General features: G+C 36.3%; 1 protein-coding gene and 1 pseudogene across 2 annotated transcripts in view; one reads left to right on the forward strand and one right to left on the reverse strand.

The window, feature by feature from the left end:
* CFAP206 (cilia and flagella associated protein 206) overlaps nucleotides 1-13,556 on the reverse strand; it is a 67,687-nt gene that overhangs the window by 35,702 nt on the left and 18,429 nt on the right. The window lies entirely within an intron of this gene.
* LOC140636253 (NADH dehydrogenase [ubiquinone] 1 alpha subcomplex subunit 2 pseudogene) lies at nucleotides 12,431-12,729 on the forward strand (annotated as a pseudogene).

A 13,556-nucleotide genomic window follows, 5' to 3' on the forward strand; every position in this document is an offset into this window, starting at 1 on the left:
AGTTCAAACACATGTTGTTCAAGGGTCAACTGTACAGAATATATTTTGCTTAAAGATATTCTTAGATTACTAGGAAATGAATAAACACAGGAATGCACAAGTTAGAGTAAAAAAGGATTTTATTTATTCTAGAAAATTCTAGAAAATTCTCCTAGAATATGGATGAAGCTTGTGCAAAAATAGATGTGCAGAGTAGCAAGTTATAATAGCAAAACGTTGGAAATCTAAACACTTGATATTTAAGGAATGTTGACAAAGTGAATATAAGGCAGATATTAAAAATAATGTGAACAAAAACCTTAAGTATTTGTCTAATGTTTTTAAAAGCTAAATGCAAAATGTATATACAGCATGCCTTCGATTATATTCATATATATGCATATATAATATATATATATATATATAAAGTGTATAAATCATGTACCAGTATTCTTAGCAGTGTTTGGATCTGAGTAAGGGTAAGTTATTATTCATTTTATTTTCTTTATTATTTGAGATGGCTAAGTTATTATTTTTATTTCTTTATACTTTTTTAGTATTTCTAGATTTTCTATGATGAGTATATATTGTCTATGAAACAAAATGAAGGAAAAAAATAATGGGGAGAGGGGCTAGCTATATGTAGAGAATGAGCCCAATTTGGAAACTGTAAATAGACAAGGTAAAACAACCAAAAGGAAAGTGAAACAGCAAAATTTTAAGTGGTGATATCTAGGCAATAAGATCATAGCTATTTTCTTCTTTATACTTTAGGATATCTACCAAAATGTTTTTCATAAGTGTATTTCCTAAATGTTTCCTAAACATTTCCTAATGTGTCTGTCTGATGCTAATTGCCCATCTAATATCAATTTTCTCTTCTTTCTTACTAAACCTGATTGTGTGGTTGTGTTGTGAATGATAATGTTCTGTGCCAGAAAAAAAAAAGAAAGAAAGAAAAAGAAAAAGAAAGAAAGAAAGAAAGAAAGAAAGAAAGAAAGAAAGAAGGAAGGAAGGAAGGAAGGAAGGAAGGAAGGAAGGAAGGAAGGAAGGAAAGAAAGAAAGAAGAAAGAAAGAAAGAAAGAAAGAAAGAAAGAAAGAAAGAAAGAAAGAAAGAAAGAAAGAAGAGATCTCACACCCTCTTTCAGCTAGAGGTGGAAACATGTGATATGGTCCTGGCCAGTGAGATTTAAGTGGAACCACTGGATAGATGTCAGAGAAAACCCTTTCATTTTATGTCTATCTCCTTCCCTTTTCATTGTGCTTGAAATGAGAATGTACTAGCTGAAATTCCAGCCTTATTGTGAACATGAAGATGAGGACTACAAAAATCTACAAAGGAGCCTGAGTCCTTGGTGATATTATAGAGCATTTCATATCAGTCTTTTTGACTAGCTACCTCTGGAATTCCCATTACATCAGAGAAAATGAAACTCTACCTCATTAAGCCATTGTTATTTAGGTTTTCTGCTACATTCAGACAAATTCAATAGGTACGCCTTTAAAAATATTATTTAGCCTTTTGTGCTTACTGAATTATTGGTTCTAATTCTTCACTCTCCTGACATGTACACTCTTACCACAGACTTGTATGCTTCCTCCCCCTTTGACTTGGAGCTTAGTTCTAGGACTTGCTTTGCCCAACGGGATGTGTGGAAGTGAGAAATGTGCCAAATTCAGAGCCAAGGACTTAAGAGACCCCATATTTCTCCTTTTCCTCTTGAATCTGTATCACTGCCATTAGAAGAACATATCCTGGGAATTCTTTGGTCCCAGGAGAAGAATGAGAGGCAAATGGAACAAAATTGCCTGAACCAATCTTTCAGTAAGATATACAGCTATCCAATTGGGCCCAACCTAGATCAGCCTAACTCCAGACAAGCTGTAGATGTGTGATAATTAAGAAGTGTTGTCTTCAATCACTAAGATTTTTAGTAGTGTATTATACACTATTACAGTGGTACTAGTTCATTTGTAAATCTTTCAACAATTCAAATTTCTCATTTATAAAACATAGATAATAACAGCATCTACCTCACAGAGTTGAGCATAAAATGTGGTAATACTTATAAAGCATTTAGCATATGACTGATATAAATAAAAGGATCATTAAATTTTAGATATTATTATTACCCTTATCACTACTATTATTGAAAAAATCAAGTATGAAAATATATTTCACATTCCCATGACTTATTGGACTTCTAGTCCATTAGAACTATTTTTTTCTAGTTTTAACAAGGCAGCAATTTAAAAAGAAACATGGGAGACCGAGAGAGTGCCTCCAGAGAATCTTGTCAGAAAAAAATAATGGTAGGAGATATATTTACCTTGAGAAAAAGATAGCATGAGAACTGTTAACATTTTTGTTTAACAAGAAAAGACTTTAAGTATCAGAATATCAGAGCAGAAATCTACATACAGTAGTGGATTTAATTTAACATAAAGAAATAGAGCTGACCAATTGTGATGGAAGTCATACTAGAAGAGCTGAGCTCCAGTTTATTAAATGTTTTTATCTCAAAGTTAAAGGATTACCTTCAAGGATGTTGTGGATTTAAAAATCCACAGCTAATATCACACTCAATGGGGAAAAAATAAGAGTTTTCCCCTAAGATCAGAAATGAGACAAGGATGTCCACTCTCATCACTTTTATTCAAAATAGTATTGGAAGACCTAACCACAGCAATCAGACAAGAAAAAGAAATAAAAATCATCCAAATTGGTAAGGAAGAAGTAAAACTTTCACTATTTGCAGATGACATGATACTATATATAGAAAACCCTAAAGAGCACCAGAAAAATACCAGAACTTATGAGTTCAGTAAACGTGTAGGATACAAAATCAATATACAGAAATCTGTTGCATTTCTATACACTAATAGTGAAATAGCAGAAAGAGAAATTAAGAAAACAATCCCATTTATAATTGCACCAAAAAAAAAATATCTAGGAATAAAGCTAACCAGGGAGGTGAAAGACTCATACTATGGAAATCATAAAACCGATGGAAGAAATTGAGGTTGACACAAACAAATGGAAAGACATTCCATGCTCATAGATTAGGAGAATAAATACTGTTAAAATGTCCATACTATCCAAAACAATCTACAGATTTAATGCAATCTCTATCAAAATACCATTGGCATTTTTCACAGAACTAAAACAGGTAATACCAAAATTTGTATGGAACCACAAAAGATCCCAAATAGACAAAGCAATCTTGAAAGAGAAGAACAAAACTGGAGCTATCACAATCCCAGATTTCAAGATATACTACAAAGGTGTAGTGATATAGTATGGTACTAGGCACAAAAACAGACACATAGATCAATGGAACAAAATAGAGAGCCCAGAAATAAACCTATGCTTGTGTGGTCAACGAATCTATGACAAAGGAGGCAAGGATATGCAACAGGAAAAAGATAGTCTCTTCAACAAATGGTGTCGGGAAAACTGGACACTATATGCAAAAGAATAAAAATGGACTTTTTTATGTGCACAAAACTTGACTCAAAATGGATTGAAGACCTAAATGTCAGACCTGAAACCATAAAATTCCTAGAAGAAAATGTACGCAGTAATTTCTTTGACATCACTATAGAAAAGTTTTTCTAGGTATGCTTCCTTTAGCAAGGGAAATAAAAGCAAAATTAAACTATTGGGACTACACTGAAATAAAAAGCTTTTGCACAAGTGAAGGAAACCATCAGCAAAACAAAAGACCATCCACCAAATGGGAGAAAATATTTGCAAATGATATATCTGATAAGGGGTTAATATCCAAAATATATAAAGAACTCCCACAACTTAACAGCCAAAAAACAATTAGTTCAATTTAAAAATGGGCAGAAAACATGAACAGACATTTCTCCAAAAAAGACATACAGATGACCAACAGACACATGACAAGATGCTCAACAGCACAAGTCATCAGGGAAATGCAAATCAAAACCACAATGAAATATTACCTTGCTACTGCTAAAATGTCTAAAATCAAAACACAAGACAAGTGTTGGCGAGGATGTGGAGAAAGGGGAACCCTCATGCACTGTTGTGGAGAATACAAACTGGTGTAGCCACTGTGGAAAACAGTATGGAGGTTCCTTAAAAAATTGAATACATAATTACCCTATGATCCAGTAATTCCATAACTGGGTATTTACCCAAAGAAAACAAAAACACTAATTCAAAAGAAAAATGCACCCCTGTGTTAGCCAAGGTATGGAAGAAACCCAGGTATTCATCAACAGATGAATTGATAAAAATGGGGTGGTGTGTGTGTGTATATTACTCAGCCATAAAAAAAAAAAAAGAATGAAATGTTGCCATTTGTAACAACATACATGAATTTAGAGGGTATAACGCTAAGTGAAATAAGTCACTCAGAGAAAGACAAGTACCATATGATTTCACTCATATGTGGAAATCTGAGAAACAAAATAGAAAAAAAAAGAACAAACAAAATAGACTCAACTATAGAGAACAAACTGGTAGTTGCCAGAGGGGAGGTGGGTGGGGATGGTGGGTGAAATAGGCAAAGCAAACGAAGAGTACACTTATCATGATGAGCACTGAATAATGTACAGAGTTGTTGAATCACTATGTTGTACACCTGAAACTAATATAACAATATATATTAATCATACTGGAATTAAAAAAAAAAAGAATGTTGCAGACTTCATTCCTATGACTAAGTGACTTTAAGATATCAGGAACCACCATACTTTTATAGAAGTGAGTATATATTTTCTTTTTCCTAAAGTCTTTTTTTTTTTAAGATTTTATTTATTCATGAGAGACAGAGAGAGAGAGAGAGATAGGCAGAGACACAGGCAGAGGGAGAAGCAGGCTCCATGTGAGAAGCCTGATGTGGGACTCGATTCTGGGACTTCAGGATCAGGCCCTGGGCCAAAGGGAGGTGCTAAACTGCTGAGCCACCAGGCATCCCTCTTTTTCCTAAAGTCTTAAGAGCAAATGAGTTGAATATTTTAGTGTTTATGAATTTTTTGAATGTTGAACAGTGTAAATGTTCTCCTTGTTGAGTGTCTGAATTTTGTTGTCTCCCTTGAAGTAGTGCTGAGCTTTCTTTGTTCTTTTTCAGACAGTAAAATCATTTGTGGATCACTTTGATTTCTTTGAGGACTATTTTTAAGCTTTACTAGAATGAGTCTAGAGTAGTCTTCACTCCAAGGAGAATTTGTCCCTACTCCTAAGTTATGGCTGCTTTGAGGTTTTCACAGAAGATTCTCTGTACTCTGGCTGGCCACAGATCCAATGTCTGCTCATCTTCTGTGAATTCTGGGAATTATTTAGCTTACAGCTCTCTAGTCATTCTTTGCTCAGACTCAGATTTATGGAGCTCTATTTTTCCCCCTTAGCTTCCACCTTTCAAATTCTTCTACCTTTCAAATTCCATTTCCCTCAGCCTCTGGGAATGCTGCACTCCATCTCTTCAACTCCGCTGGGTCTCCAAACTCTATTTGAGTTTATTTTCTCATGATCTGGAAAATTCCTCCAAGCAAAAAGTTGGGGAAACCAATTTCATATGTTTTTTTTCTCTCAGGTATCACACTCTTTGTTTTCCAATGTCTGAATACAATTGCTTTACAGATTTTGTCCAGTTTCCAGGCTGTTTGTGACAGGAAGTCCAGTTATTATTTTGTCATGGTCGCAGTAGAGCCCTGAGTAATCTTGGAGAGAGGATAATAGGAAATAGTCACCTAGGAGAGTAGAAAAGTATGCTTAATAAAAATTTTCAGCTCATTATTGGGAAGTGTGAATATTCATTTGAAGGTTATAATCATGAATATAAGGTGAAACCAATCTTCCATGTAAAGTGACTTTATTCAGACATTGTTCAGTAGTCCAGGAGCAGCATGGGAAGAGTAGATGGTGGTCTACTCTGGATTTGGAGTGTTGCCAGACTAGCTGTTATAATGATAGTCTAGGGCTTTTCAACCAGCTTTAATCAACAAAAGCAATTATGCAGTTCTTTAGATATTGCAAAGATCTTACTAAGAAAATTTCCAGTTATTCACAGAGATATAATTAACATTTGGAAGAGTACTTTAGGGTTTACAAGGTTGTTTCACAGATAACAAATGAGCTGTTCCTTACAACAGCCTCACAAGAAAATGAACTTTTGTCATTTCAGTTTATACATTTCATATTCAGAGTGTGTAAGAGACCAGCCTAAGACTATGCAATTACTAAGTCACAGAACCATCTTAGTCCAATTGCTCTAAACAGTCCTTACAATTTGAAGGGAACTCTCAAAGATTCTGTGAGAAGTTCTACTCTTTCCTCCAGAAAAATACATAAAATCCCTAAGTTGCATAGAATTTCAGAGAACTCACAAATTCCCTGAAGCTCACGAAAGTGTCAATGGCCTCTTAATTAAAAATCTTTAATGTACCTGTGGGCCCTAGGATGGCTTCATGGTTTGAACATCAACTCTTGATTTCAGCTGGGATCATGGTTCAGGGTTGTAGGATCAAGCCCCAGGTCACAATCTGTGTGCAGCAGGGAGTGTACTCCCAATTCTCTCTCTTCCTCTCCCTCTACACCTCCCCACACCCAAACCCACCCCCCACCACTGCTCAAATAAATAAATCTTAAAAAAAAAAAAAAAGAATAATGTACCTGGACAGGGGTTAGTTGGATATTCACTTTATAATTATTTATTCAAGGGCACATATGTATCAACCTTTTCTGTATATATATTTCGTAAAAAAGTAAAGAAAAAGCACAATAATGTAGAACTTCTCTACTTTTCATTATGCTTTTTGGCTATACCATTGAATAGAGTTTCATCCAGGTTTTCAAAAAAATCCTCAAAAGTTTAAAAAAATTCAGATCTTGTGTTTTTCACCTATTACATTTTTGTTCTCTATTATTTATATGCTATGCAATAGTTAACCACTTTTTTTTTTGGATAGCTATCGTGTTAGCCTATGTAAAACATGTAGTATATCAATTTTGAAACCACAGTCGAGTCATGGAATTAGACCCAGAGAGTCTTAAAATTAGCTGACAATTTCCTTTCCCAGTTTAACTTTCCTTCTCTGTAAAGATGTTTGATAACAAGAGGGAAAATGAATTTTCAGGGTAATGATGTGAAAGAAATTGTGGAAGCAAAAACAATACAAGTTACCCTTAATTCAGTTTCTTTCAGAATAAGCATGAACTATTTTAAGTCTATTTTCCTGCATCCTTTCACTCAAGAAGATCATGAGATTATTTTTTAATCATCTTCCTTGGAGAGAATACTTTTTAAAAGTTAGTTACCTGGGCACGGATATGAAGAGGTAGAAAAAAACAGAGTTGAGTTTCCTGACATAGAAATAGCATAGCTTCTTAAGTTTTTTAGTCTGACACTTAAAAAAATCTACTTTTCTTGGGAAAGAATGTGCAAAGATCATAAAAGATCCTGAACCCAACTCCTCCCACGTACACACCAAATCTACAGCCATATATGAATAATTTCCCTCTGAAAGAGATCTGAAAACTAGAGTAACTGCTTTCCATAACAAAGGGTAAAAGGACATCCAGACAGGTAGGAGAGACACAAACAAGGTCCTACAAAAAAACCCACCCCAGCATGGTGACACACAACAGAGAGGAATCTCACCAGACAAGTGCTTCTCTTGGAGGAGCAAGGGGTTGATGCCCTACACAGGACACCCGGGCTTCTTCCTGAGTCTGCACCAGAGAAAAGTTCCTAGGACATCTGGCTTAAGAAACCATTGTGCTGACATCTGGGGGTTCCAAAGTGCTATGGGATGCTCAGAGTCCCCCTCAGAGGGCTCACACATGCAGTCTTGCTGCTTGAAGAAACAGCAATTTGGAAAGCCCTAGTGTCAATCCACAAGCAAAAAAGACTATCATAGGCACGGAGGTTCTCCCCAACAAAGAAGGGTGTCAAGCCCCATATCGAGCAACTTCTGCCCCAAGGATTTGCACTAGGAAAACAGATACCTATAATGTCTGGTTTTGAATACTGGCAGGACTTAACTCTGAGAGTTTTGAGTATTAGTGAGGCTTAACTCCAAGAAAGTGAGAGAGCTATAGGAAAATGAGACTCTTCTCTTAAAGGGCCTGCACACAATCACATTCACTCTGAGAACCATCACAAAGGCAGCACTTTGAAAAGTGCCTGGGCCATACACAAAGGAAATGTATTGATAATTTCAAGAAGTGTGCAGGAGGACAGGGATCTATATATACAGAATTGCTGGCAGGTGTCATTTTTCTTGTCTTCTTTCAGTCTAACTCACTGAACACTGGCAGGTCCCAGTTCTGACACTCCATCTACCTTGCTAGCATTTCCTACCCCCACCATAGTGATCCTTAGTGGCCCCATACAGCCCAACACATTTCTCCAAAGCAGATCCTGTCCTTTCACACCCAGTGGGCTGTCTTGGTCAGGAACAGTGGCCTTCCAAAGCAACTGCTGCCCTGGGGAAGGGAAGCTAAGCCTACTAAGCAGCACACCTTTAATGGTTGCAGTTGGGCATTGAAGCAACAGGGTCAGGGTGTGGAGCTGAAGAATACAATAATGGAAATGAGAAACACACTAGAGGGAATCAATAGCACATTATGGGATGCAGAATAATAGAAGAGCAATCTTGTAGGCATAGTAGTGGAAATCATCCAAGCTGAACAACAAAAAGAAAAATAAATTTTTTAAAAATGAGGGTAGGTTAGGGGACCTCTGGTAAAACATCAAGCATACTATCATTTACATTATAGGGGTCCAAGAAGGAGAAGGGGGGGGGCAGAAAACTTATTTCAATAAATGATAGCTGAAAACTTCCCTAAGCTGGGGAAAGACACAGACAGGTGTAGAAAGCATGGACAGCTCTAAACATGATGAACCCAAAACTAGTCCACATCAAAACACATAATAATTAAAATGTCAAAAATTAAAGACAAAGAGATAATCTTAAAAGTAGAAAGAGAAAAGCAACAAAGGAACACCCCATAAAATTATCAGTTCTTTCTTCAGCAGAAAATTTGCAGGCAAAAAGGGATTGGCATGATATATTCCAAGTGCTAAAAGGGAAAAAATTATAGCCAAAAACACTCTACCCAGCAAGGTTATCATTCAGAATTGAAAGAGAGATAAAGATTCTTTGAGACAAAAGTTGAGGGCATTTATTATCACTAAACTAGCCTTACAAGAAGCGTTAAAGGGACTAATTTAAGCAGAAAAGAAAAGGCTCTAGGTAGAAGAAAATTATGAGATAAAAAATTTCACTGCTAAAAGCAAACATGTAGTAAAGGTAGTAAAGCAATCACTTATAAAGCTAATTCAAAGGTTATATAAAATCAATTACATCTATAATAATTAGTTAAGGGATACACAAAATAAAAGGGTATAAAAATATAGCATCAAATATATAAGTTGTCAGAGGGAAGTGTAATAAAAAATGGAGTGTTTTTAGAATGTGTTCACACTTAAGCCACCATATCTTAAAATAAACTGTATATAGTCTGTTACATGTCAACCTCATGGTAATCACAAATCAAAAACTTATAATAGATACACAAAAAATAAAGAGAAAAAAATCCAAGCATAACACGAAAGAAAGTCGTCAAATCACAAGGAAAAGAGCAGGAGAAGAAAAAGGAACACAGGAGACCCACAAAGCAGCCAGAAAACAATGGAAAAAAATAGCAATAAATTCATCCCTATCAATAGTTATTTTAGATGAAAATGGAATAAATGCTTCAATCAAAAGACATAGGGTGACTGAATGGATAAAAAAACAAGACCCGGGATCCCTGGGTGGCGCAGTGGTTTAGCGCCTGCCTTTGGCCCAGGGCGCGATCCTGGAGACCCGGGATCGAATCCCACGTCAGGCTCCCGGTGCATGGAGCCTGCTTCTCCCTCTGCCTGTGTCTCTGCCTCTCTCTCTCTCTCTCTCTGTGACTATCATAAATAAATAAAAAATTAAAAAAAAAAAAAAAAAAAAAACAAGACCCGTTCTATGCTGCCTACAGAAGACTCACTTCAGACCTAAAGACATACAGACCAAAAGTGAGAGGATGGAAAAAGATGTCCCATGCAAATGGAAACAAAAGAAAAGCTGGGTTAACAATGCTTACCTCAGACAAAATAGACTTTAAAACAAAGGCTGTAACAAGAGACAAGGAAGGGCATTACATAATGATAAAAGGATCAATCCAACAAGAAGATATGACAAGTGTAAATGTTTATGCACCCAACATAGAAGCATGTAAATATGTAAAGCAAATATTAACAGACATAAGGGAGAAATTGACAGTAATACAATAAAGTAGCAAACTTGAAAATTTTTATTTATTTATTTATTTATTTATTGATGAGAGACACAGAAAGAGAGGCAGAGAGAGAAGCAGGCTCCCTCAGGGGAGCCTGATGCAGGATTTAATCCCAGGACCCCAGGATCATGACCTGAGCCAAAGGCAGACACTCAACCACTGAGCTACCCAGGCACCTATAAGTAGGGGACTTTAACATCTCACTTAGATCAATGGATAGATTATTCAGACAGAAAATCTGTAAGGAAATAGTGGCTTTGAATGACACATTAGACCATATGGACTTAATGAATACACAGAGCATTCCATCCCAAAACAGCAGAATATACAGATTTTCAAGTGCACATGGAGCATTCTCCAGAACAGATCACATGTTAAGCTACAAAACAAGTTTCAATAAATTTAAAAGACTGTAATCCTATCATGCATATTTTCCCAACCACAATGCTATAAAACTAGAATCAATTACAAGAAAAAAGCTAAAGAAAAAACACACACATATGGAGGCTAAACAACATGCTACTGAACAACGTATGGGTCAGCAAGAATTCAAAGAGGAAATTTAAAAATACCTTGAGACAAATGAAAATGTTCAAAATTTTTGGGACACAATAAATATGTTTAAGAGGGAAATTTATAGTGATATAGGCTTTATGTTAAGAAACAAGAAAATCTCAAATAAACAATCTAACCTTATAGCTAGAGCAACTGGAAAAAGAAGAACAAACAAAGCTCTAAAGTAGCAAATGAAAAGAAATGGTAAAGATCAGAGTGGAAATACATGAAATTGAGACTGAAAAAACAATAGAAAATGTCAATGTGGGATCCCTGGGTGGCACAGTGGTTTAGCACCTGCCTTTGGCCCAGGGCGCGATCCTGGAGACCCGGGATCGAATTGCACGTTGGGCTCCCGGTGCATGGAGCCTGCTTCTCCCTCTGCCTGTGTCTCTGCCTCTCTCTCTGTCTGTGTCTGACTATCATAAATAAATAAAAATTAAAAAAAAAAAAAGAAAATGTCAATGAAACTAAGAGTTGCTTCTTTGGAAAGATAAATGATATCAATAAATCTTTAGCTATACTCATCAAGAAAAAAAGAAAGAGGGGTGCCTGGGTAGCTCAGTGATTGAGCATCTGCCTTTGGCTCAGGTCGTGATCCTGGGGTCCTGGAATCAAGTCCCACATCAGGCTCCCATAGGGAGCCTGCTTCTCCCTCTGCCTATGTCTCTGCCTCTCTTTCTGTGTCTCTCATGAATAAATAAAATCTTTTTAAAAATAAAGAAAGGAGAAAAAGAAAGAATTCAAATAAATAAAATCAGAAATGAAAGAGAAGTTACAACTGACATCACAGAAATATGAAGGATTGTAAGAAACTACTATGAAAAATTACATGCAACAAATTGGACCACCTAGGAAAAAATGGATAAATCTTTTTTAAAAGATTTTGTTTGTTTGTTTGTTTATTTAAGAGAGGGAAAGTGAACAGGAGGGAGAGGGAGAAAGGATCTGAAGCGGACTCCACACTGAGCACAGAGCCCAACAAGGGGCTTGATCCCATGACTGCAAGATCATGACCTGAACCAAAACCAAGAATAGGATGCTTAACCAATTGAGCCAGGCTCCCGCCAAAAATAGATAAACTCTTATGAACACATAGTCTTTTAAGACTGAGTTAGGAAGAAATAAAAATTTTGAACAGACCAATTTCTAGTAATGAAGTTGAACCAGTAATCAAAAAACACACACAAGTCCAGAAGCAGATGGTTTCACAGGGGAATTCTACCAAACATTTAAAGAGTCAATACTTATCCTTCCCAAATTATTCCCCAAAAAATTGAAGAAGGAACAGCTCCAAATGTATTCTATGAGGCCAGCATTACCCAGATACCAAAACTAGATAAATATACTATGAAAGAAGAAAAATTACAGGTCAATATCTCCAATGAACATAGATGCAAAAGATCTCAAGGAAATATTAGCAAATCAAACTCAACAATATATTAAAAGGATGATTTACCATGATCAAGTGAGATTTTTCCAGAGATGCAAAGATGGTTTAATATCTAAAAGTCAGTCAACCTGATACACCTCATTAACAAAATGAAGGACAAAAATCATATGATCAAGGGTTGGGTACCAGAAGAGATGTTGGTATCTGCAGCAAGTCAAGGGATCCAGGCCTAGCTGGGCCTGCAAGAGATTGGTGTCCACTTTGTCAGTGCTTTCCTGGCAGTCAAGGTGTCAGGGAATTCACTGAGAAACCCTATACGGAGCTGAAGAAGACAAACCCAGACCTGCCCATCCTAATATACAAGTGCTCCAATGTGCAGCACAAGTTCCCAATCCACAATGAATGTGGCCAAGAGAAGAATGTGTCTTTGAACAACTTCAGTGCTGATCAGGTAACCAGAGTCCTAGAAAATGAGCTAAGTTGCAAAGCCTGAAATCTCCACTAAGGATTAAGCACAACAGCATCACAGCCTGAGCTTTGCTGGACTGAATACAATGTGGAAAATTATGTTTTCTTTCTTTATGAAGCTTGTGCTGAAAAATGTGATCTCGCGATATCTTTTTCTCATTCCTCTTTCCAACCTTTGTTGTACAACCACTGAGGGAAAAATAAAGTTTTATTTTGTTCATCCAAAATAAAATCATATGATCATCTCAATAAATACAGATAAAGCACTTGACAAAATTCAGCATCCATTCATGATAAACACCCTCAGTGAAGTGGGTATTTTTTTTTTTAAGATTTTATTTAATCATGAGAGAGAGGCAGAGGGAGAAGCAGGCCCCATGCAGGGACCCCGATGTGAGACTCGATCCCAGGACTCCAGGATCATGCCCTGGGCCAAAGGCAGGCGCTAAACCACTGAGCCACCCAGGGATCCCTTGAAGTGGGTATTAAGTGAACATACCTCAACATAATAAAAGCCATATGTGACAAATTCACAGCAAATGTCGTTCTCTGGTGAAAAGTTGAAAACTTTTCCTCTAAGATTAGAAACAGGACAAGGATGCCCACTCCTACCACTAGGCACAATAAAAGGCATTCAAATTGCAAGGAAGAAGTAAAACTGTCACTTTTGCAGATGACATGATACTTTATACAGAAAACCTTAAAGACTCCATTAAAAATTTTTAATTAATAAATACATTTAGTAAATGTGCAATATACAAAATTAATATTCAGAAATCTGTTACATTTCTATACACTAATAACAGACTAGCAGAAAGACAAATTAATAAACACTTCCAGGGACACTCGGGT

Source organism: Canis lupus, chromosome 7 (genome assembly GCF_048164855.1).
Source record: "Canis lupus baileyi chromosome 7, mCanLup2.hap1, whole genome shotgun sequence".
Taxonomy (NCBI): Eukaryota; Metazoa; Chordata; class Mammalia; order Carnivora; family Canidae; genus Canis; species Canis lupus.